The sequence below is a fragment of the Aethalodelphis obliquidens genome, unplaced genomic scaffold, assembly GCF_003676395.1.
Source record: "Aethalodelphis obliquidens isolate GAN/ISIS:26980383/991018 unplaced genomic scaffold, ASM367639v1 scaffold7, whole genome shotgun sequence".
NCBI lineage: Eukaryota > Metazoa > Chordata > Mammalia > Artiodactyla > Delphinidae > Aethalodelphis > Aethalodelphis obliquidens.
The window spans coordinates 18,601,681-18,628,000 of record NW_020837951.1 but is presented as its reverse complement, the minus strand read 5'-3'; the positions used below and the strand labels follow the sequence as shown (position 1 = coordinate 18,628,000).

Below are 26,320 nucleotides of genomic sequence, written 5' to 3'. Positions count from 1 at the left end.
GGGCAGCTACCATCCCTCCCTCTCATACTCACCCTGGCTTTTCTCTAGTTGGAAGCAGAGCAGTGGAAGTTATAAGGGCACAGAGGAGCCTCCCTAACACAAGTTTCCCTCACCATGCATGATATTGTTCAGCACAGACTTTCTCACGTTCAAAAAATTATCAGAAATAAATAAGCTTAAAAATGTTCCTTCTTAGAATGGGTTCCGTTGAGCATTCAAAGAAGAGATTGTGGTTTAAAGGTTAATGTAAAGATTGGGAAATCCTTCCTTTAAATCTAATGAAAATGATAACAAGAAAAAGAAAGAAAAGCAGAAGGAGAGATAAAACCTACTTTGTCTTCAGTGAAAGTGGAAATAGTTATGACCCCAAACCACAAACTTTGATAATATTCTTATTTGTGCAATCTGGTCTGTGGCAAGGGGGTGGATGCCCAGAACATGTGTGACTTCTCAAACCTGGAACCGGGTGCAGATTTCCCTAGAAGTGTCACAGTCCTGAAAAGACTATTCTGTGATCCTTTGATTAAGCAGGAGACTCTAAGATTGTGGGCAGCCCAGGAAGAAGAGAGATGATGCTATGTGAAACCACTGGCTTAGAGGCAGGCTCTGTGCACTGGCATTTGGAATTGTTTACGATTTAGCCCACCAAATCCTCCTTCCCCATCTAGTCTTGACACTCCATCTCTGAGAAAGAGGATCTGAAGGGAGGAATGAATACGATGATCACCAGATCGCAAGTCAGAAGGCCTGTGACATACAGAGTTTAAATGGGAGCCTACCTGATCGCCCAAATACCTAAAACCGAAGGAAACATTTCCATTTCCAGCAATGGAAATGTTAAATCTGGTGAAAGTGTTCTGGAAAACCAACAAAATAAGAATCCTGCCGCCTTCACTGACTTTCCCATCTTTTACTTCTGCACCCCTCACCATGCACGATAATGGTTCAGCCAATATTCTGTCACATTCAAAAAATTATCAGCAAGAAATAAGCATAAAAATCTATGCTTAGATACTTAATAGTCAAAGACATGGGGAAAAAAAGAAAATATATCCCTGGGGGAAGAGTTCAAGCAAATAGTTTTTTAGTTCCTAAAGGTTTCAAGGAAATTAGTTACCTTGATAGTTCATTTGCATAAAAAAATGAGCTATAAGCTGAAAAGCAAGGATTTTAGTAAAAAGTTAAATCATAATAGAAGGTGAGAAGAGCTCAAGAAATAACTGAAGAAAAATGTAAAGTGTCACTGAGGTTAAAGTCACATGCAAATTTCCCAAAGTAGAATAAACTTAACTGAAAGCATAGTCAAGGACAACGTTCTCCTTGAAAAAAAAAAAAACAACACATAAGAAGATATTTTATAAAATAAAAAATGCTTTAATGGAAAGAAACATCAGTGTATCCTGCCCAAAATTTTTATATAGAATGATGAGCACAGATCGTAGTAAATTTATTATATTCCAATACTATTATACTACTGATAATAATAATAGAAATAATATAGAAGGAAAACGTTCAGACTTGCCTTATGCTTTTCCACAGCAAACACTCAGAAAATAGTGGAACAGTGTCCATAAAGTTTGGAGGGAAGGAAATTGGACTCATTAATTTTATATCCAGCTGAGTTTGTCCTTAGAATATTAAGGTAATAGATCTACATCCTGAAACATGCAGAAATTCAACATACAGCATGCATAAATCATCCTTGGAATTAAGGAACAGAGACTAGACACAGAAATGCACCCAATGAAGAGATGAAATTTAAAAACTTAGGAGTAGAGAAGTCATAGTGAAACGGATTGATGGTGAACTTTAAATCCATTTAAATATATAACCAATATTAATGACTCTGAGTGTTCTTGTTACCTAGTATTAAAATATTATAAAACTTGACAATGAAAAGTAATATTTAAAATCAGGAAATGGGGAAAGCGAGGATTCAAGAGATACTATTTAGGGTGGAAGCATAGAATTTTAAAATACGTCTCCAATTACAATGTTTTAAATAAAATTTCCCCTCTTTAACTTTAGAGGGGGTTTTAATAAGTGAGGTCTATTTTTAAATTTTTTAATATAATTTTTATTTTATATTGGAGTATATTTGATTTACAATGTTGTGTTAGTTTCAAGTGTACAGCAGAGTGATTCAGTTAAGTGAGATCTACTTTTATAAGAAAATTTTAATTTAAATTTCAGTAACTCCTTTAGTTTCGGGTTGGGTTCTATTTTCTGTTAAATTCAAGAAAACTGAAAATAATCCTTTATATTTTAAATGGCCTATATTGGACCGTAATTTCACTGAGCAGTGACATAGGTAATGACTGGTTTTAAAAATGTATTTATCAGATGTAAAGAACAAACTTATGGATACTAAGGGGGGAAGGGGAGGTGGCATGAGCTGGAAGAGTGGGATTGACATATATACACTACTATGTATAAAACAGATAACTAATGAGAACCTACTGTATAGCACAGGGAACTCTACTCAGTGCTCTATGGTGAGACCTAAATGGGAAGGAAATCTAAAACAGAGGAGATATATGTATATGTATAGCTGGTTCACTTTGCTGTACAGCAGAAACTAACACACCATTGTAAAGCAACTATACTCCAATAAGAATTGATTAAAAATTGTATTTATCTGTGCCTTTTTTTTCTTCATCAAAGAATACATTCTAATGAAACAGTAGAATGCCAATCAGAGTTAGGTTGAATGAAAATCTATGAACGCTAAGAAGGAAAAAGAATAAAGATACGATGATTGGAAATTGGGAAACATGTACTATGCCTTTGGACAACTCAATATAATAATAAGCCATAATCAGTAGTAAAGGAGAATGTTGTAGGAAATAAGTGTTCCCACCGTGAGTTCTGCAGAGCGTAACAACTCTCATATTCTACAGACCTCTTATTGCATCTGATATTAATATGCCCTTTGCATTCAAAATACAACAGTTTCTTACATATTTAACCCTTTCAAAGGTCATCAGAGAAGTCTTCAGGACTCACATTTGGTGGAATCTGCTTCTATCTTCTGAAATCTGTAACGAATATTTCTCTTTCCAGAGTTCTATCATTGGACTCTGGACTCTGAGATCTGTTACCCTGATGAGTGTACGTATGCTCTGTGAAGGATTTAGATTGTGTGTTGTGTTTTCTTATGTTTATTCACCATCCTTCAGAATCTGGCAGAGTGCTTGGCATATAGTGGTACTTAATAAATATGTGTGAACAGAATAGATGAATGAATAATGCATACATAAATGTTAAGCATACATGAACATTCCCTAACTTTATTTTTTAATTTTCATTTTATATTGGAGTATAGTTGATTAACAATGTTGTATTAGTTTCAGGTATACAGCAAAGTGATACAGTTATATATATACATGTATCTATTCATTTTCAAATTCTTTCCCATTTAGGTTATTACAGAATATTGAACAGAGTTCCCTGTGCTATACAGTCGGTCCTCGTTGGTAATCTATTTTAAATATATTAGCAGTGTATATGTCAATCCCAAATTCCCAATCTATCCCTCTCCCTCCCCTTTCCCCCCTGGTAACCATAAGTTCGTTCTCCATGGCTTCCCTGACTTTAAAGAGCCTCTGCTCTCTGCTACACTATACTCCCTTTCCTAAGCTCTGGAGAAAGGAACAGTAGACATTCTGATCAAGAAATCTGTTGTCAGTGTCAAGGGACACTTTAGCAGCCTACACTGGCCTGTGGTCCTGCCTTGTGTGGTTTTCCTTCTGATATGTTATGAGTTTGAGAAAGAAAAAAGTATTAGAAGAGATTTTGTCTGCAGATACAAAGAAAGAAAAGATGACGTTCCAAGATCCTTAGGCCCTCACACTGCTTTGGCAACAGGCTCACAGGCTGGAAAGACCTCTTCACACACTTTCTACTCAGCTCTCCTTTCTGACCAAAAAGGATGGGAATGCTGGGATTCTGTCCCCCTGATGGTGCAGCCTTGTCACACAACTTCAGGGGTCACTATAAGACTTCAATACAGTCGTAACTTTGGTATTTTGGAAGGTTGCTTTCCGTAATGAGATGTTAAAATGGGACCTTCTGTGAGTTAGTTTCAGAATATACAGTATAGTGCTAACTACTTCTAGATGCTAGTGTGGTGTTAGATGACACAAGCAGAACTTATAAAGGCTGAGGTCAAAGGTTATGGAACCATTAGCCCAATATAAAAGTATAAAAGTGAGTGAAGAGAAGATTTAAAAAGTGAGAAGCATTTTAATGGGAAAAAGTTGTTAGAGATGTAGTCTTTTGCACATGGTGCGGGACAAGAGCTTGTTCTACCTCACTTCAAGCTGAATGATTGAAATTTTAAGGAGACTGGAATCTGTAGTCCATCTGATAATGGACTCTTGCTTGTTAAAGCCTAATGGAAAGAAACTGTGTCTGGTATCTGTTCTGGTGATAGATGAAGAAGGACAGTTTTATTGGAAATGACCCACTCTCCCAGAGTTCACTGGAGCAAATAATATATGCTTCTAATGGACCAGATGGTCCCAGGGGCTGGGAGTCATCCTGAAAAATATTTTTCCCAAAAAGGACTCCTGAATGGGTATTGGGACCCCAATAAAGAGAGGCTCATTGAGACTATCAGAAGCCAGAGAGGAAGCTGTAAATGCCCCCCTTGCAGGGAACTGAATCTGAGATATCCAGAAGCAATGGTGGACCACCTATAAAGAACTCACAAATATGTCACAAGAAGGGATTGGCTTTGAACATTCACTGAACCTAGTCTCTGTATTTACCCACTATGATGCCCAAAGGAAATCAATGTCAGATTACATCAGCACTGATGAAGAAGGACTTTTCCTGGCCTTTGCTTCTCCTCAGTCTTTCACTTCAATCCTGGAGGAGCCAGAGGCATCCTCATGAGGGGGTGGAGAAAAAAGAAAGAAAGGCAACTGTGAGCACCAAACCTGATGTAGACCTGACCTGGGGTAGGAAGAACCTTAAACTGCAAAGGAAGTTAAAATTGTGATAATTCCATAGGACTGAACATACTAATCACTGAACTGAGTCTGTCCAGGGGGTGTTTTTATTGGAGAGCAACCAGACAAACCATGGAGCCAATTCAATATTACATCTAGAGAAGAACTAGCATCCAGGATACGTCTGGACGAGCAACGGGGAAAAAAAATAAGATGCTTCCCTCCTGCCATGCACTTGGAGTGCTGACCTTTCAACGTCTTGGCTATACTTTTATTGTTTGCAGGAGGGTAACTAGAGGGCACAAAGCTCACTATAGTTGAATTCCACCTATTTTCCTAGCCCAACCCTACCCTGTGCAAGATTCCCCTCTAATATAATTAAAATAACTAGTATCAATGACAGAGCATTTGCTTCATTCCACATACCATGCTAAGTGCTTTATGAACATGAACTAATTGAATCTTGTTGTTAACCATCCCAAGGCGGTAGGTATCGTAGTCTCTTATTACAGTTTAGGAAACTGGGGCTAAGCTAGGAGAAGCACTTTAACCAATACCATATGACTAGAGAGTGGCAGAGTCCAGCTTCCAGCAAAAATCTCACCAACTCAAAAGTCTCCTCTATTAACCATGACCCCACTGCCTATCTCTCAAGCAGATGTTAAGAAGATATTTGCGATTAAGACTTTGTTAGTCTCTCATTAAACTCTGATGTCTGGGAAAGAACTAACCTTAAACAACACATTCTAGCTGAACTCTCCCATTGCCGTAAGAGTATCCTTTGTGTCTTGTTTGTCAAGTATCCTGTTTGTCAAGCAGCAGAAATCAATTCCCTGATATTTCTGCTCATTGTTATTAGTTCTGCCTTTTAACACCACATTAAACCAGTTTCAATACTTGAATGCATGAGACTCTTTTTGCTACAATGGCCATATCTCTTTTAAATTTCTCTTTTTCCAGTTGAAGGATCTCAGTAATTTCTAACATTTGTCATCCTTTAACTTGTCCTTAAATGATACCAGTTAAACTTAGCTTCCCTGACAAGTCTGTCCACTGTGGGATACAGACAGCACTTTGCTTGCTACACCATATTGTAGGCAATTTAAACATGTAGATGAAATTAGTCTTTAATAGTGAATGTTTGTTGGTTGGCTGGGTTGATGATTCCTCATCAGATTTTTCTTCAATCCGAATTCCTTAATCTAGACTCCCCACAGTTTGTTAACGTATCTCTAAAATCGTTCTGATCATATTAAATCTTGACTTTGCCCCTCAAGGGATTTGATATCTGTTTTGTTTTGTTGAGGGCCATGGCCTCATTTGAGTCATTTAAACGGTTCATGCTTCTGCCTTCCGCTTAGTGATCTTTTAATTCATCCCTGATACATCTGAGCTTGTTTGCTTTTTGACATTCTGCTTTGGATATAATCCCATGACATGCAAGTAGAGCTGTTTTCTAGACTTAGAAGCAGAGGGTTAGACTTCAGGGGGAATGTTAATGATAGAGCAACTTTTTGCATGATCTTAATTTAGAGATGGATTGACTTTAAGAGAACATGTGAATACAGAAAGAACGATAAGCAGGGAAGGAAGAACAAACTTGAGAACGTTGGAGGGGGGAGGCATCTAAACAGTAGAGATGAATAATAATGACTAGCAAGTGACAGCTTCGATTTATGAAGTAGTTACTACATTCCAGCCTCTGAAGAGTGCTTTACCTGCATCATATTATATAATTCTTGACACAATATTAAAAGGTAAACATTCTTTCCCTCATGTTACTGAGGAAAACTTGGGGATGTTAAATCGCTTGCTATAGGTCTTATAGCCATTAAATTGCAGAGGTTAGATTCAAACTTACTTTCCTTGTAACTTCAAAGTCTAAGTATATATACAATGGAATACTACTCAGCCAGAAAAAAGAATGCCATTTGTAGTGATATCGATGGACCTAGAGATTGTCATACTGAGTGAAGTAAGTCAGACACAGAAAGACAAATACATGATATTGCTTACATGTGGAATCCAAAAAATGATACAAATGAACCTATTTACAAAACAGAAACAGAGTCACAGATGTAGAAAACAAACTTATGGTTACCAAGGGGGGGAAAGGGGAGGAGGGATAAATTGGGAGATTGGGACTGACATATACACATTACTATACATAAAATAGGTAACTAATAAGAACCTACTATATAGCACAGGGAACTCTACTCACTACTCTGTAATGACCTATATGGAATAGAATCTAAAAAAGAGTGGATATATGTATAACAGATTCACTTTGCTGTACACCTGAAACTAACACAGCACTGTAAATCGACTATACTCCAATAAAAATTAATTAATAAAAAAAATAAAGGTCCCCCCAAAAGTCTATCATGCCTTAACCACTGTGCAATATTGCTTCCCAAGTCAGAAAGAATCTAAAAGAGGATGCCTAAGACACACAAACAAAAACCCAAAAAGTCTCTGATGTAGAAGAGAGATCGAAGAGAATATAAGACTACTGGATTTCATTAGAAAGCTGGAACTCGAGGGAACAGTGATCAATGTTTCAGCAGTGTGACGTAGAACTGTGTTCTCCACTATACTGGAGGTGTGAGAAGATGATTCTACCACTTTCAGACTAAGAATAGATCTGTGGTTTTCAACCTGGGGCAAGTTTGTCTCCCAGAAGATATTTAGAATGTTTGGAGACATTTCTAGTTGTCACAGCTGCTGAGGGATGATAGTTTCGTTTACTGGGAAGAGGACAGAGATGCCACTAAATGTCCTGCAAGGCACAGGGTGGTCCCACCACACTTACTTGGGCCAACTTGTCAATAATATTGAGACAGAGAAATCCTGGAATGAACTCAAGTTAGTAATCTTTACTAAAACTGAATTTTGATCTCCTTAATACCACGTAGCACTATCGTGTCTGGAAGGAGTTGAGACTTGAGTACACAAGGAAACGGGCTCACCATGCAGGAAGAAGAGGAAAAGGAATATACTTTGGGGACGGGGACTTAGAGCCTTGGGAGGAACGTGCTGACCATGAACATGTCCTTGTTAATATTCGGTTCTGAGTTGAGACTTCGTGCCGGCCGTCCTTCGCATAGGTGGTTTTTGGGTCTAGCTAGAAAGAATCGGGCTTTGAATCAATACTCAATGATTGTAGCAGATGTGCCTGTCTCGTGTGTTTTTGCTATTCCTTCTTTATGAAAAAAAATCAATGCAAGTTGAAAAAGGACGATCTGTTACATTTAGCATCACGAGGGAGGAGAACTGCAATATTTGCTTTCCATAAATTAGTAAAGAAAAAGATATTTTCCACCCACCCCACCCATTCCATGGCTTTCCACTGACTGCTGCATATATGGATATCCTGCCATATATCTCCGGAGAAATGGAGAGCTGAGATGCAAGGACAGGCCCATGAATGGGCCCATTGACTCAGTTATTCTTCAATGAGCAGGCACGATTGCTTTTGGAGGCGGGGCGGGGGGGCGGGGTCAGTCCTGTCGCTGTGAATGAATTGCTGGGGCACAGCTAGTGAATGGGCTTCACCCAGTAATTCCTGGTTGATTCCTATTTGGGCCAGTGAGGAGGTGGGCAGCATCAGCTGTAACCCTAGGATCCAAAAGCAACTCTCCAAGCTGGGATGCCTTACAATCATGCCCTGCTGATGGAGCCTAGGGGGGAAATGTAGGGATGATCCCTCTAGGTACTAGTGGAGGAGGAGAGGAAAAAGAAGGAAATGGTTTCCATGAGTTATTGCTAGGGGTTTAGAGAAATAAAAGCATAGTTTAAGGGGGGAGATGGAAGGACCTCCATAGGTGCCACTCCCATTGCTCTTGGGATAGAGTTCAAATTGCCTAATGTGACCGACTCCATCTGGCATAAACAAGTCCCTGGCTTCTCTCTAGCCTCTTTCTGGGGTACTCTTATCTTCTCCAGCCAGGCTGACCACCATCTTTTAGTCCCTCTAATCCTCGAGGTCTTTGAAAATGCTATTCCCTCGTCCTAGAAAGGTTTGCCCCCAATCCTACTCCTGGATAACTTCTACTCATCCTTAGGGTGTAGTCGGATCATAACTTCTCTGACCTCCCAGACTAGGTTAGATTCCTGTCACATGTTTCCATAGTAACCCAGTCTTTTTCACTGTGGTTATTCCAACTGCCATTCCATAGCTATGTTTCACATCTGTGAGCTCAGATGAAAGCTAGGACATGACTGCCTTGGTCATTCCTGTATTCCCAGTACCTAACCCAGCAACTGGCCCCTGGTAGGTATGGCTGAACGCAGTACTCAAGAGTAACTAATGAGGGACAGAAAGAGTGAAGGAAGGAAGGAGGGGAGAAAGAAAGGAGGGAAGGGAGAAGGAGGCAGGAAAGAAAAGAAAGAAGGAAAAAGAGAAGTTCATATAAAAAAACATTATCAATCATCAGGTTTAACTTCTGAGCTTATCTGTAAGTCAGTGGGAGAACTGAAGACTAACATCTAGACCTCCTGAATCTGAAGCTGATAAAGTAAACAGACAAATAAACACAATAAATCTAGAGAGAGTATTCAGAAAGAGGCCAACTCTCCCCATAACTTGGAGGGAGGATTGAGTTTGTTATGTTTTAGTGTGAGTCAGTGCCTTGGGGTATTCTATCAAGTAGCCACGTGTTCTTTCTCCTGCCATTACTGAGAGAATGATTAGGGCCATTGCATTTGTAAAGCAGAAACTTTACGCCAATGGCTGTGAGTAGTACGTAAAGTACATTTCCTCATTTATCCTCAAAAACCACACTTGGAGGGACTTCCCTGGTGGTGCAGTGGTTAAGAGGCTGCCTGCCAATGCAGGGGACATGGGTTCAAGCCCTGGCTGGGGAGGATCCCACATGCTGCGGAGCAACTAAGCCCATGCGCCACAACTACTGAGCCTGCACTCTAGAGCCCGTGAGCCACAACTACTGAAGCTTGCGTGCCTAGAGCCCCTGCTCTGAAACAAAAGAAGTCACTGCAGTGAGAAGTCTGCTCACCACAACAGAGTAGCCCCCCGCTCGACGCAACTATAGAAACCCTGTGTGCAGCAACAAAGACCCAATGCAACCAAAAATAAATAAATTTATTTAAAAACACACACACACACACACACACTGAGATAAGGATTGATCCCTAGTGGTGATGGAGAAATTGAGCCTCAGAACCTCAGGGTCTATTAGGAAAAACCACACTCCCCTGGGCACCTGGAAAACTTACTCATTTATCCCCTCTCTGATCCCCTACCTTCCTGATGACTCTTACTTGTACTTCACATGTTACTTTCTCTGGGGAGGTTTGCCTTACTGTCTTCCCTCACTGGGTCAAAGCCTCTCTTAAGGGCCTCCATCTCTTCTTTTTTGTACCTGTAATAATTCTAACTGAGCATTTTGTGTGTGTGTGTGTGGTACGCGGGCCTCTCACTGTTGTGGCCTCTCCCGTTGCGGAGCACAGGCTCCGGACGCGCAGGCTCAGCAGCCATGGCTTACGGGCCCAGCCGCTCCGCGGCATGTGGGATCCTCCCGGACCGGGGCACAAACCTGCGTCCCCTGCATCAGCAGGCAGACTGTCAACCGCTGCGCCACCAAGGAAGCCCTAACTGAGCATTTTTGAGTGATCAGTTGACCACTACGTCAAGACAAGGCACGTGCCTGGTTTGGATCGCCCTTGTTTCCCCAGCCCCTGAATAGTCCCTGATATGTTGCCACTAACTACTTATAAGCGAATGAGTTGGGTCCTTTTTATGAGTACTTACTGCATTTTGAATCCTGTGCTGGTCTCTGGATACAAAGAAAATTAGTATATGGCTATTGCTGTAAAGAAGCTCGTAGTCACATGGGGGGAAAGTATTACTTTAAAAAATAAGAGAATTGAAGTGTTATTGGTAATAGGGAGCCCAGGGGAATCCCTGGGTGGGGAGAGGGTAGAGTTAGTTTCATGAGAGGATAGGAAACATTCAGAAAATGTTTACAGGAGGAGAGGAAGCTTGGTGGGAGCCCCCCAAGGTGAGAAGGCTTTTGTCAGGTGAGCAAGAGCTAAGGTGTGGTTAAGGTGAAGGAAGTGCAGATGGAGGGAGCCATAGGTCCAGAGGAAAAAGAAGAGGAGGGAGGAAATTGCATTATGTGTTCGGTAATTGCAAATAGATGGGTTTGTCTGGAGCACAGGGCTGGTTCAGAGGCATGGCCAGGATGAGATTGAAGAGGCAGATGTGGCCTAAATCATGAAGTGGTTTTCAGGTTTGCCTTGAGAATTTGAACTCCTCACTATAGGTGATAAGAAACACGTGTTGGCAGCAAAGACTCCTTGGAAGAATATTGAATTGCTCATTCATTATCTGAATACACACTCACTGGGTTCTAACACTGCGCCACGCCCTGTACTACAGAAGAACGTGAGTAGAAATGAATAAGAAATATGCCCTCCTCCAAGAAGACTGCTGTTTATTAACTACATAACAGAAGCCAAGCCCTGAAGTCAAAAGACTTCATGCCAACCCAACCTTCACTTGTTTCACAGTAGGAATCTGAGGCCCAGGGAAATTCAGCACTGGCCCCAGGTATGTTAGTGGCAGAGCCAGGACTGGGACCTATGTTTCTAATTCCTGTTCTCCCGATCTTGCCACTAACATTATAGATTCTAACGCTAGGTTCAGCCTCTTGCTTCCCATTTGACGTGCTCCTTGCAGTAATGTGTGTTGGGAAGGGCGGGGGTTTTGAAGCCAGATGGATCTTGGTCCAGATGCGAGCTCTACCACTGACTTACTCCATGACTATGAAAAGTTCCTCCCTGGGTTTCAATGTCCTGTCAAATGGGGTGGAAGATATCGCTCTAGTAGGTTTCTAATGAGTGTAAATAAGTTGGCACGTGTGGAGTATCCAGCACAGGGTGCAACAACATGTGATACAACTGAATCCATGTTAATGCTCCAGATCCGTTGCTGGAAGACAGAAGGAAGGTACATCTTCCAGTATCATCAGGATACCCCAGGGTACATCCCAAAGGATGTGAACTGTTTTCGCTCTCTCCCTCCTTGCAACAAGGATTTATCTCTTATGTCTGTGCCTGTGCCCTCTGAGGGGGAGAATTGGTTGGAAACACTTTCGTAAACTAGAAAGACTGGCTGGGATTAAAACATGTCTCTCTGGAGTCTCCATGTCAGCAGGCTTCTCCGTTCACCAGTTGAGCAGACAGTTACCGTTCTGGGTAGGTAAAGCAATTTCATTATTCATCTGCCCATAAAACCCTGTCCTCCCTTGTCAGGACTGAGAGGTTAGTTTTATGATATGAGGGCAGAGGCTACTCTTCAGTCTCTAGTTTCAAAGAGCAGCTTTTCTTAGAAAATGGTAGGAACAGGCCTGCCTGTTCGTGGAAGGACACGTTGCTGAAATAGTGGGGCTTTGTGAGTCCCTGAAGGAATGGAGGCGGCTGAATTTCCAGGCTTGGACTTGGCTGAAGGAATTTCTGACAGACACATTCCCTCAATGGTAACTTTGGACTCACTAGAGCTTTGGGAGCAAAATAAAGCATGTTTTGCATTTGGGGAATAAAAACCATGCCCTTCCTTCTGTCCTCCTTTCCTCCCTCTTAATAACTAAAAATAAAAACAAAAAACTTTACTACGGCTATATGTACAGAAAGACATGCACCTACGTTCTACATTTTCAGTGGAAAAGAACAAGATTCAGACACTTCTCCAGATGTCTCCAACCCTATAGCTTTCTAGAATTATAGAATTTTTTCAAAATTTGAGAAGTTTCCTTGATCCGATGTTCTCAATGTAGAGACACAAGTGAGATCTTCTATTGTTTTTCTTTTCATTTTCCTCTAAAATTCACTTTTAAGTACTCCCATGAGTTGTTTTTTTGTGTTTTTTTTTTTTTGTGTGTGTGTGTGTTTTTTTTTTTTTTGCGGTACACGGGCCTCTCACTGTTGTGGCCTCTCCCGTTGCGGAGCAGCAGGCTCCGGACGCGCAGGCTCAGCGGCCATGGCTCACGGGCCCAGCCGCTCCGCGGCATGTGGGATCTTCCCGGACCGGGGCACGAACCCGTGTCCCCTGCATCGGCAGGTGGACTCTCAACCACTGCGCCACCAGGGAAGCCCTGTGTTGTTTTTTTTAATAAAATTTTGACCTGCCTAACTCCCATGATGAGACACTGCAGACACTGTATATTACAAGTGAGTGAGGCCATGGCATTGGCTGGGATGAAAACAAAGACCATGAAGTAATGAATAATTTCCTACTTATTCAAGGAAGATGTGCAGAGTGCCTGCCCTGTGGCATATACAGTGCTGGGAGCTGAAATTACAGCAGAGAAAAAGAAAAGACACGATCCTTTCCCATACAGAGCTATCCTCCTGTAAATTTTTGGCAGAATTCATGAATTTGGGTAGTTTTTAAATATTAAGACTTTATTTTGTTAGAGCCATTTAAATTAAGAAGAAGGTACAGGGACCTCCCTGTTGGCGCAGTGGTTAAGAATCCGCCTGCCAATGCAGGGGACGTGGGTTTGAGCCCTGGTTCCGGAAGATTCCACATGCCACGGAGCAGCTAAGCCCGTGTGCCACAACTACTAAGCCTGCGCTCTAGAGCCTGCGAGCCACAACTACTGAGCCCACACGCCACAACTACTGAAGCCTGCACAGCTAGAGTCCATGCTCCACAACGAGAGAAACCTGCACACCGCAACGAAGAGTAGCCCCCGCTTGCAGCAATTAGAGAAAGCCCGTGCGCAGCAGCAAAGACTCAATGTAGCCAAAAATAAATAAATAAATTTAAAGAAAAGAGGAAGGTACAGAGAGTTCCCATATACTCCCTGACACCATACATGTATAGCCTCCTCTATCATCAACATCTCCCATCACAGTGGTACATTTATTACAACTGATGACGCTGCATCAACACAAAATAATCACCCAAAGTCCATAGTTTACGTTAGGGTTCACTCTTGGGCTTGTACGTTCTATGGGTTGAGACAAATTTGTAATGATAGGTAGCCATCATTATATGATCATACAGAGTATTTTTTACTGTCCTAAATATCTTCTATGCTCGGCCTATTCATCCCTCTCTCTTGGGTATATAATAAATGCTCAATTAAATTTTGTTGATGTAATTCGCTAAAGCCAAAAGACAATGACATTTTGTGATATAGGTAGAGTTGGGTTTGCTTTTGGATGTGTGACTCTCCTAAAGCAATTAGTTTCGAGAGGTGTTGTTTCCAACAAAGACCTTAAAAAATATTACACAGCTTATGGTAATTTGGGAAAACTTTACTCATTCTTCTAATTCATCTCCCCTGAGGACTACTTCCCTCACACTTCCACTTCCTTCACTGGTGTGGAATTTGGTCAGAGAGACAGAGTACTTTCCCTGTAAAGGACACCCTAAGCCAAGTCTTTTGCTTGAGTTTGCGATTGAGCACGTGATTTCTTAGGAAGTTATAGACGAGAGAATTATGGTGTTGGGAAGTCAGGCACTCAAGCAACAGGGATTCAGTTTAAATGAATTGATAACTGGGATCCCTTGAAACTTGTTATCTTTTAGACTTCCCCTGGCTTCTGTGACTAGAGGTAGATAGATGGTGACTCTCAATATCATCTTCCTTCCTTTCTTCTCAATCCCACCTTCACTGGTTCAGTGATCACATAGCCGATTCCTTCATTAATCAAATATTTAGGGCTTTCCTGGTGGCGCAGTGGTTGAGAGTCCGCCTGCCAGTGCAGGGGACACGGGTTCGTGCCCCGGTCCGGGAAGATCCCACATGCCGCGGAGTGGCTGCCATGGCCGCTGGGCCTGCGCGTCCGGAGCCTGTGCTCCGCAACGGGAGAGGCCACGGCAGTGAGAGGCCCGCGTACCACAAAAAAAAAAAAAGATTTACTGTGCTTACACTATATATTAAGCACTATGCTAAGTGCTAAGCATTTAGATATGAATAAATTGTCATCCCTCTCTTATGAATGCTGTCTTCCAGTGGAGGATTACATAAGGAGGCAAGAAATTTCAATAGATTATGGCAGATGGGATGGTGGTGCAGAAACAGGGCTGGACCACAAAGCAAGGCTTCTATCTCCTTTAGGAGCCAGAGAGCACAGAAGATGAGCTGTCTGAGCTGAGGCCTGAAGGACAAATAAATGTCAGCTAGGCAAAGTGGAGGTGAGGTTTGGGGTGCGTTTTAGCCAGAGGCAACAGCATACAGAGACCTGGGGATTAGCAAGAGCATGGTAATTACAGGAGACAGCAAAGAGTGGATGAAGCCTGGTGTGTAAAGTTGGATGTGGATGTAGCAAGAGCCGAGGTTGGAAAAACATACAGAAGGCAAATCTTGGCAGCCTTGTAAGTTCCCTAAGTAACTGGAACTAGTACAGTGCTGGGAACATTGGGACATCTTTGTTGAAAGGCTGAATGGATCAATGAACTTTATTCTGAGGGCAACGAGGAGTCCTTAGTTGATTTTGAATCACCTTCTGATTTTTGTTAGGTAACCACTTGATTGAGGCAAACAAATGATTCGCCCAGTGTGGAAACTTGACCCAACAAGAACAGTCTTTCTCCATGTTTTGCAGTCAGTGGGACTCTGGGGAATGAGAAGGAGACAGATAGAAGGGGATTCATCCTTGGGAGGAGGCTAAATAAGGCAGGTCTATGCCAAAGCAGAAGAAATGCAGAGACCATCAAGTCATAGGTAAACAACTGAATGGAACACGTGTGGTTTAAGCTTTCAGAGAATGGAGCTCTAGTCCTGTCTCTGTCCCTTACCATCTATGGACTTTTTAAGACCCAGTTTCTTCTTGTGGAAAATGGGTCATAACATTCTGGCACATGGCTGTTGTCACTATGTAATGCCTTCATATATAATGTCTATATACATTGCATATATAATGCCTTGTACAGTGTCCATACTTCTGTTTGGCTACTCAGAACAGATCATTTCAGGTAAGGAGCCATCACATAATTTGGGTATTTTGTAAAATATCACTAAGAATAATTCTATCGACTGAGTGCTTATACTGTTTCAGGCACTGTTCTAAGGATTTGCAGTGAGAATTGATTTAATCCTTCCAAAGACCCTTTGAGATAGGGAATTCTATTATCTTTATTTTACAAAGGAGAAAATGGAAGTACAGAGGGAGAAGATCTAAGTTCACATGAGACTGTATTGCCAGAAGTGACAGAGCTGGGAATCAAACCCAGGCTGTCTGCTCCAGAGCACAGATTGAAATGCTTTCTTATTATATTAAAAAAAAACAAAAAACAAAACAGACATATTATAAATATCAAAACGCCACATGTGAAGTTTTTGGATCGGGCAACCCTGATCTGATGTTACATGGGATTATAAACTAAAGTCTCAAGGAAGTTATCTTTTGGAACAATCTTAAATCATCTTATTTAGCCTCCTAATACTCAGATCAGAAATAGTCCTATTTTGTGTAGATTGCTAGACAATTAAACTACTGTTTTGCCTAAGCCTGTGTTTGAGTCACACAGGTTTATCTGGAATAAGTCGTGGCACTGCAGAAACATTTTTTATTATCTAGCTAAGAATCACCTTCTATACACAAAGAAAAACAGGGCTCTGTTTGATGTGAAGAAACGTGGCAAAGTGTCTGGGATCTGTTCATGGAAATGATTTCGTAACAGAAAATATATCTGGGGCAATGGAGTTTGGTAAGTAGGAAAGGATATTCAGGTTTGAGGTAGTTTTCATCACTGAACTCATTAGACAGTTTGGTTGTATTTAACAGAAATAATCAAACTTGTTTAGATAATTAAGGGACTTTACTGATGGACATATCCAAAAGTCAGAGGTAAGGCCAGGGTTTCTGTAGCCAGAGCTCAATATCATGAGCAAAGGTCTATTTTCTGTCTGTTTCTTCACTCTGCTTTCTACGTGTTTGTTACCATCTTAGCATATAAGATGGATATAAGATAGCAGCCAGACGCTCTAGGTCTGCAAGTTCATTTATAAGTGGGGACAGGAAGAACTTCACTCTCATTAGGGCTCCTTAAAATGTGAGAAAGCTTCCCTCCCAGAAGCTTCATTCTCAGCTTATGTCTCCTTGCATCTCATTGGCTTAAATGGTGTCACATGACCTTTTCTAAACCAACTGTGCTGCCTGGTAGATGGGCTTCACAGATTAGCATACACCAATCAAAGTCTACCTCTGGAGTCGGAGGTGAGTCAGTCCTACCCAAAATGCATAGCTAAGAATGGCAGAGTTGGTTCTCCAAAGGAAATCTGTGGAACTGTTACCCTCAAGAAAGAGAAATGGGTGGTAAATGGTAAACCAAGTTATACACAGTCATCTCTGTCTAGGAGAGAGTCTAAGCTTGCAAGTTCAAAGCACTGTCTTAAAGCAGGTTATGGAAATCCAAACATTTACACTAAGAAGGAAGTTTTCATCAATTGGATTATAAAATCTGGGTTCACTCAGCATGATTGGATCATCTGGCCCATAGCTATCTGGAGGTCATTCTCAGAGCTTAGAGGAATATCAAAGTGGGAATGTTTTATTTCCCAGGGAAACTGATCTGGGAGAGAAGTCACCTTGTCTAAGCCCCCCAAGGTGATAAACCAAAGCAGGCATGAGAATAACACTCTTCCTTGCTGTCTTAAGAAAGCACACAGAGATTAAGTGAGGTTTCAACTAGTCATGACAAGCGCCAAACTATTCAAGAGATTACCCAAACAATTTAGCTAATTCCCCTGATTATTTCAAACATTAACTCACAAATAAGGCAGGACAAGAGTTAAGTAGAGGCACACACATGCACTTTAGACAGGCCTGTGAGTGGTAGCATGTTGTGTTCTTATTTATTTACAGGGCTTAGTATCCAAGGGACATGCTGTATAGCCATTTATCAAAACTGGGGCTTGAGTTTGACTCTGGTTTAAGTTTTCCATGATCTGCTCACAATATTTCTTCCTTTAGGCAGTTCTTCCATCTGGCCGATCCCAAGTTAATGTTCATGTAATTCATCATTTTTAGAAGCTACCTCCCAACATGTTGGGCCCAGCTCAACCAGTCACAGCTTTTTATGAGACATCATTCAACTGTCTTAGCATCTCAGAAGGAAGAACTCCACAATTATCTTTTATGGAAAGACTTTGAACACACATTTTGAAGTTGCATGCCCAGGACTTTATGTGCAGAAGAATCAAGGTATCGTATTAACCAATGTCCTTGGCAAGTCCCTAGGACTAAATTTCAAGCTACAAGATGTTTACTGTTCATCTCAAAGGTCAGCTTTGACCGCATTTATTAAATTGCAAACTTGCTTGTCTTTTGTCATCAGAAGATGGTATGAATTAAGGCTTTCTTGCTCTGGTCACAGTGCAGATGAGAGCTGAAAAACAGCTAAAGGAATTGAAGTGACCGAGAACATTGAACCAAAAAAACATAATAAACACTCATTGCTCTTGGGAGTCCCCACACTATTTGAGACAACACAGAAATGTACTATTTTTTTAAATATAAGGTGGACTAAGTATCAACCCCTTCCTTAAAATAAATAAAGCTGTAAGAAGATAACCTCCCACACCACTGAGCTTGCCTCCTCCAGTTCCCACCATCCCGATCTGTTCTTATCACTTTTGCAATCAAACAGTTTCAATGGGTTTTCACTGCCTTGGTTACCAAGTTCGAATGCCTTAAAAGATGTGCAAAGCCTCCATCTAGCCCCATCTCCTGCTATTCTTCAAGCTCCCATTTTATCACCAAATAAATAATGAGTTAATTTTCTATTACATGCTATGTATCTAGTCACAAACCTAAGCTTTTTGCAAATACTGCTTCTTTGGCCTGAAATGACCTCCCCTACTTACCTAAATAATGGCATCACCTTTCATGATTTAGCTTAAATATTGAAACTCTTGGGAAGGGTGAATTTCATGGTAAGTGAATTATATTTTAATAAACACCTTATTCAAATTGACAAAACCTTGAGAACTCTTTTCTAACAAATTCTCCTCTCTTACCTAACTCTACCACACACAGATACCTGCAAGCAGATATCAACACACACACACACGCGCGCGTGCGCGCACACACGATACCAGGTTAGAGACCCATACTTATATACCTTATATAATAGCTTATATACCATAGCTTATATACCTATCTATCTCCTGTATTTATGGAGTTACTTGTTTATTTTCCATCTAGATTTGGGGTCTCCAATATGGTAGCCATTAATGACATGAGGATGTTGAGCACTTGAAATGTGGTTCAAACTGAGATGTCCTGGAAAGGTAACAATCACACAGTACAGAGTCTTGTTATAAAAAGAAATTGTAAAATGTCTTATTCATAACTGTGTAATGATTACATGTTGAAATTAAAATATTGTGGATACATTGGTCAAATAAAAAGACTAGAATTAATTTCATCCCTTTTTTTAAGCCTGTTTAAATGCATCTACTTGAAAATTTAAAATGATGTTTGTGGCTCACATTATCTCATTTGGACAGCACTGATCTAGACTGTGAGCTCCCTGAAGGTAGGAATATGTCCTGTTGGTCTCTGCAAGAATCGGGCCCATGGTAGGCACTCAAGAATACATCTCTGCATAAGGTGAGTGAATGAATATAATTAAGTCCCAAACCGAGAACACTGAGACCACGGGGGAGAAGACATGCAAGGCAATCTGTACAAAGGAGGGAAGACTTAAGCCTTGAAGCTGGGAGGGATTTCAGTAATACAGAAGAGATTGTAGGGTGACTTTCCCAAGTCACTTCCTCCTTCCGAACTTAGGTTTCCCATATAAAAATAAAAGGGCAGGGCAAAATGGGCTTTGATGCCAGTCCATTAAGAATCTGTGATAAAGATGGTATCCACCAACTAATGTGACCACTCCAGTTGGATTGCACATTGCCAATTAACTCCCTATGTGTGTAGAGGGTCCAGGCATGCCTGGGGTTTCTTTTAAGAATTTTCATATACTTGTGTGTTTTGTGCCTGTCTCAGTCGATCAGTAACCAATGTTGAAGTTGGACAGGCCTTTGTGGTTCTTATTATGATTGTAGGATGCCCTTCAGCAGTAACCACCGTGAAACTTTGAAAAAATAGTGGTGTGGAGTGTTGTGCCGGAGGGGTGCGGGGTAGAGTAAGGGCCTGGGGTTCTGTTTTTATTGGGGTCAAGGCTGGAGGCCTAGGGTTTCAGGGCTCATTCTTTATTGGTGAATTTAAAACATAAAAGCGGGAATTTAAAGCATGAGAGAAAAAAAAAAAAAACAAACAAGTAGCCCAAATGAGCTCTAAAGCAATAGAACCTGGGGGGGGGGGGGGCAGGTGACCGGACTGTTTATCTAGTCCTGTGGCTGGCAGAGGTTTACTTGAGGTAGCCTGCTTTGAAGTGGATGCCTCTTTGAAGTGGATGCCTCAGCAATCAAAGCTTAAGTCGGGCCTTACATTCCAAAGAAGGGAAAACCCAACTGTCGGGGCTCACGCTACAGAGTGGTTGGTTCAGCTGATGAGCTGGACAGATCAACCTAAGGTCTGCTCTACCTGAAACATCATGTCCATGGTCTCAATTCACGAAAGGCTCTGTAAGCTGTTCTTTGTGCTTCTGGTTAGGCCTTCAGTGGACATCTGACCCAAGGCAGCCACTGACAGATGACCTAGAGGTAATGTATTCTAAATAATCCATTCAGACAGACTACCTCTAACATTCAGATCTGAAAGTACAACAGAAAAATAGGATAGCTATTTGCAAAAGAAATCTCGCCCAACCATAAATATAAGTATATATAAATGTATATGACATGTGTTATAAAAACAGTACTATTATTTAGTGGCCTTGACTAAAAGTTTGCGCTGTGTTAGGCTGTGCGTGCTCTTTGCATTGTCTCAGTCAGACTCCGCAAGAACAAAGTCTGGACTGTTGTTTTACACTCATCGTTGACATGATTGGCTCAGGAAGTGGAAGCAACTTCGCCAAGTAGTAGAGGAAGAATTAGAACCTGCGTCTGTTTTGTCTTTGCCACGATGTGATGCTCTCTTTAGTGTCCCCGGGTGTAAATCTGGTCCATGCTGTCCTGCTGCTGACTTGATAAATTGATCCTTCAGGGGGAAATGACATACACACAAAAACCTCCAACTCATTTGAGAAAACAGAAGCTTGGAACCCTGAGTTTCTGCTGAGTATCACCCTCAGCACGTAATTGGAACTAGCACTGTGGTCCCATGAATGCCAGCCCTGTCATCCACGTGTCCTCATGAAGCCAGCTCTTCAAGGATCACCTGAGGTCTGACCCTTATTATAAGAAGGAGCCTCTCTGCTCAGCCCTTCAGGCTGGCTGAAACAGCCCCTTCTCCCTGAGATCCAGCAAATTTATCTCAACCTTTATTTTTCATTTTGATGGCCTCATACAGACTGACTTTTGTGAATTGACACAGATAAAAGAAAACAAAAACCTGGTTCTGAACCACATGTCTGAGTCTGTAAACCAGACCCTTTCCCGAATGTGTGGAAAATATAACTGCCGGTTTTTTCCTTCCTCTTAGACTGTTAGTACAAGGTCCTTCTTTTAGAACGGGCAGGAGTCTATGGGGAGCTTTCGTTTTTTCTCCCTGACTCTACTTTTTTTCCAGATTATAATTTATATCTGAAAACATTTCCTATGGTTTAGAGATATTTTTAGAAGTAGGAGGGTGGCCTCAGGCAAAATATGAAATACTCTGAGTTTTTTTAGAAAATGGAAGTTTTTTAGAAACTTCCAACTTCTCAGTTTCTATCCTTAGATTCCAATCTGGATCTTGCCCTCCCTCTTGCCCTTCCCACTATCCCAGCAAGTTATCCTTGTCCCCTGCTTAATTCTCTCGGGAAAGGATAGAATAGGAGCTGGCAACTCTGATATCTGTCATTGATAAGTCACCTCCTTCCAGAGATCACAATTTCATTCTCACGGAAGGCTTTTGCGCCTTAAATCAGAGAAACAGCAATTTCCAGGTTGAGAGTGCCGGGAGGAAGACGTTTTCCCCTACCCTTTTAGCTTCTTCTGGCTGGCCTAAGAATTAAATTGACGTGAGGCAAAATTAACAGCAGAAAGTCACACAAAAGTTTAATCACATGTATAGGCAGCAGAGACCCAGAAGAATGGAGTACTTGCCAAACGTCTGAAACCCTCACCTTAAATACCATCTTCAGCTAAAGACAAAAGGGGATGTTGGGGGTAAAGGTTTGGGACTTCAAAGGGGAGGAAGGCTATTCACATGGAGATGGATAAGTAAATGCTTGGTAAATGAATGTTTGCTGGGTCCGTGCAGAGACAATGGGACGCAGAGAGGAATGTTAACAAACAGGCTTTGCAAGGGTCCTCCCTGTCTCCCCACCTAGTTCACACTACACTTATCCACGGGAATAGTTCCCTTCCTGGAACAGGTCCCCGATCCACATTCTTTAGGCAGCTAGGGGGAGGTAAAAAGAAAGACTTCCGTTTCTTAAAAACAATCAGCCTGAATTAACCCTCATGCCACAGAGACACATTTTGGGGTGGAAAATTTTGTTCCCCTACAAGACTGTCATGTGTGGATTGTACACTTGGGAAGGAGGGAGGAGGGGTGGCACTGCAGTGTTATTTTATAGGCAGCTTCCTACCTCATCTGTAAGCACAGAAAGGCAGAGGAGACCCTTATCGTATATCTCTATCAGAAGGTGGGATTTTAGCGCTGAGGAGATCTTAGGTCAATGCTCTAGTTAATCTGTAATGTTCATTATACAACACCCCTGACAAAGGACCATCAAGCCTCTATTGGTATACCTCTGGTAGTGGGGAGCTCACTTCTTTAGGAAGCTTGCTGTTATTATCTTGTGCTTCTCACCCTGAAGCACATTCTTAGAGTCCATTGAGTGCTAGGAGGATCTCAAGTCCTTTGGAGAAATCCAGTGCTGCGTGTTTGCCCGTCAGACCGATCATCCTACAGGCCAAGGTCATCACGTCTGGTGCAAAACTAAATAGTGCAAAGGCAATATGGGGTTCACAGGTATTTTCACCCACACTTGGTAGGAGGAGAGGGGATTTTGGAGATCTGGTTTCGGTAACCAAGCAAACAGCTTGTTTGCCTGTGGCACAGAAAGCCCAACTCAGACAGCAGGAGTTTGCAGCAAGGTAAGGATTTATTGCGGGGCACCCAGCAAGGGAGCAGACGACAAGCCTCAGATGCACTCCAACCTGGCCTTTGAGTTCATTTTTTTTTTAAGGGGAAGAACAAAGAGGCTGGGATTAATCATCGTTTCGTGACATTTCTGTGATATTTCTTATCGGGAGTCAGGGTGTCTCTGGTCTAGAATTCTCTGGCCAGGTGGTCCACAGCTTGGGGGTCTGTGAGCTCATCGTGCCCTAGAGAAACCACCTGAGTTTCAACAGTAATGATGATACGACAACAGCGATCTTAGTCGTCTGACTCTGGCTGGTAAGTATTCAGTTAGCACAGGATTGAGGTCAGAGGAACAAAGTTTTGGACAGAGAGATTTAATCATAAACTTGGTAAGGGAACTCGGTTTTAGGGGGACTCTTAAAGGGGGACAGTTTCATTTCAAAGACAGTTCCAAAACAAAATTACTACAATTTATGTCAAAGAGTGTTCTGCCTATGCTCTCTTTGAGGATTTTTGTGGTTTCAGGTCTTACATTTTGGTCCTCAATCTATTTTGAGTTTATTTTTGTGATGGTGTTGGGGAGTGTTCTAATCTCATTCTTTTACATGTAGCTGTCCAGTTTTCCCAGCACCACTTAGTGAAGAGACTGTCTTTTCTCCCTTGCATATTCTTGCCTCCTTTGTCATAGATTAATTGACCACAGTTGTGTGGTGTCTCTGAAGCAAAAGAAACAAGCAAAAATAAGCAAATGGGACCTAATTAAACTTAACAGCTTTCGCACAGCAAAGGAGAACATCGTCACAATGAAAAGACAACCTACTGAATGGAGAAAATATTTGCAAATGATATGATTGACAAAGGGTTAATATCCAAAATATATAAACAGCTCATACAACTCAATATCAAAAAAAAACAAACAACCCAATCAAAAAATGGGCAGAATACCTGAATAGACATTTTTCCAAAGAAGACACACAGTTGGCTAACAGGCCCATGAAAAGATGCTCAATATCACTAAGTACTAGAAAAATGCAAATCAAAACAACAGTGAGGTGTCACCTCACATCTGTCAGTTGACTGTCACCAAAAAGCCTACAAGAAATGTTGGACAGGATGTAGACAAAAGGGAACTCTTTCACACTGTTGGTGGGAATGTAAATTGGTGCAGCCACTATGGAAAACAGGATGGAGGGTCCTCAGAAAAGTAAGACTAGAGCTACCATATGACCCAGCACTTCTATTCCTAGAATATATATCTGGAAAAAATGAAAACACTAATTAGAAAAAATCCAACGTTCATAGCCAAGATATGAAAGCAACTCACACTGTCTATCAACAGAGGAATGGATAAAGAAGATGTGGTATATACATACAATGGAATATTACTCAACCATAAATAGAGTGAAATTCTGTCATTTGCAGCAATGCGGTTGGACCTAAAGAATATTATACTTAGTGAAATAATTCAGACAAACACTGTATGATATCACATGTGGAATCTAAAGAATAAAACAAAAAATGTATACAGCAAAATAAAAATAGACTCACAGATATAGAAAACAAACTAGTGGTTACCAGTGGGGAGAAGGAAGGGGAGAGGAGCAGGGTAAGGGTATGGGATTAAGAGACACAAATTACGCTGCATAAAATAGATAAGCAACAGGACATATTATACAGCACAGGGAATTATAGCCATTAGTTTGTAATAACTTTTTTTTTTTTTGCGGTACGCAGGCCTCTCACTGTCGTGGCCTCTCCCGTTGCGGAGCACAGGCTCCGGACGCGCAGGCTCAGCGGCCATGGCTCACGGGCCCAGCCGCTCCGCGGCATGTGGGATCTTCCCGGGCCGGGGCACGAACCTGTGTCCCCTGCATCGGCAGGCGGACTCTCAACCACTGCGCCACCAGGGAAGTCCTAGTTTGTAATAACATTTAATGCAGTGCAGAATCACTCCGCTATACACATGAAGCTAATATAACATTGTAAATCAGCTGTACCTAATTTTTTTTTTTTTTAAAGGCAATTGTAGGTGAAATAGCCAAGTTCGATGGTGAGGACACTGCCTCGGGATCCAGAGCACCTGAGTCCAAAGCCTGGCTCCACCAGGCTCTCTGCATAAAATTGGCCACTGACTCAACCTCTGTGAGCCTTGGTTTCAGCATCTGCAAAATGAAACTAATGATACCGTTTGCTTCTTAGAGGGATTAAGGGGATTAAATCATCTCATACATGCAAAGTATTGAGAGCACTGCCTTGCACATAGTAAGCACTCGGTAAACTTTTTTTTTTAAGTATTTACTTTTATTTGGTTGCGGCAGGTGGGCTCCTTAGTTGTGGCTTGTGAACTCTTAGTTGTGGCATGCATGTGGGATCTAGTTCCCTGACCAGGGATCGAACCTGGGCCCCCTGCATTGGGAGCGCAGAGTCTTAACCACTGGACAACCAGGGAAGTCCCAACATTTGTTATTACTACTACTACTAGTAGTACTATGGTTTACTCTCATACTGAGGAATCCTAAACCTTCAAGTACAAATTGCTTCATATAGGGATTCAGCACTCGAGTGTTAAATCCTTGCATCTGCAAGGATCTTACTGTGCACTAAGCAGTTAGCCTTCACAGTCCCATTTGCTCCTCTCCAAAACCCTGTTGTCTGGGCACATTTTATTATTCCCCATATTGCAGCTGGGAAACCCGAAGCTCAGAGAGGTCAGATGCTCTTCCCAAGGTCTCAGCTTAAATGTCACATCTTCAGAGAGAGATGCTTCAAACCACCCAATATAAAGCAGCCACCCACTCCTTCTTTACCTTCACTCTAAACTTATTGCCTGTATCTTATCTACTATTATCTGCAATTTTTTGTATATTTCTATTTATGATTTTGCTTGTTTTCTGCCACCTCCCAGCTAGAATACAAGTTCTCTAAGAACAGGAGCCCTTTCTGTCTCGCCACAGAATCACCCCCTAGCACCTGTTTTGCTGCAGGCCTTTGGTAAACATTTGTGAAAGGGAAAAACGAAGGACACCAGGAGGTATAACAGGATAGAACAGCTATTCTGTGGGAGCACCTGAAGGAGGTGGCTTTGCATTCTAGAGCTGTCCCTGACTTCATGACCTTGGGCAATTGACTTCCTGTCTCTAATTAGTGAAATGAGAATGATTATCTCTACGTCCTCTTTGCTGTGGTGAGGAAAAATGAAATAAAGTTTATAGACCACTTAGCATAGTGCCTGCAAATCATGAGGGCTCAGT

The 26,320-nt window shown here is 41.6% G+C and overlaps 1 long non-coding RNA gene across 4 annotated transcripts in view; it reads left to right on the top strand.

The window, feature by feature from the left end:
- LOC113619769 (uncharacterized) overlaps positions 1-19,538 on the top strand; it is a 202,266-nt gene extending 182,728 nt beyond the window's left edge. For 2 of the 4 annotated variants that reach the window (XR_003432521.1, XR_003432522.1), the window contains exon 4: positions 17,904-19,342. This is a non-coding gene — a long non-coding RNA (uncharacterized LOC113619769). Of the gene's footprint in view, positions 1-17,903; positions 19,343-19,441 lie in introns of those variants that run through there. The other 2 variants (XR_003432523.1, XR_003432524.1) reach the window with 2 other exon arrangements.
- The last annotated feature ends 6,782 nt before the right edge of the window (positions 19,539-26,320 follow it).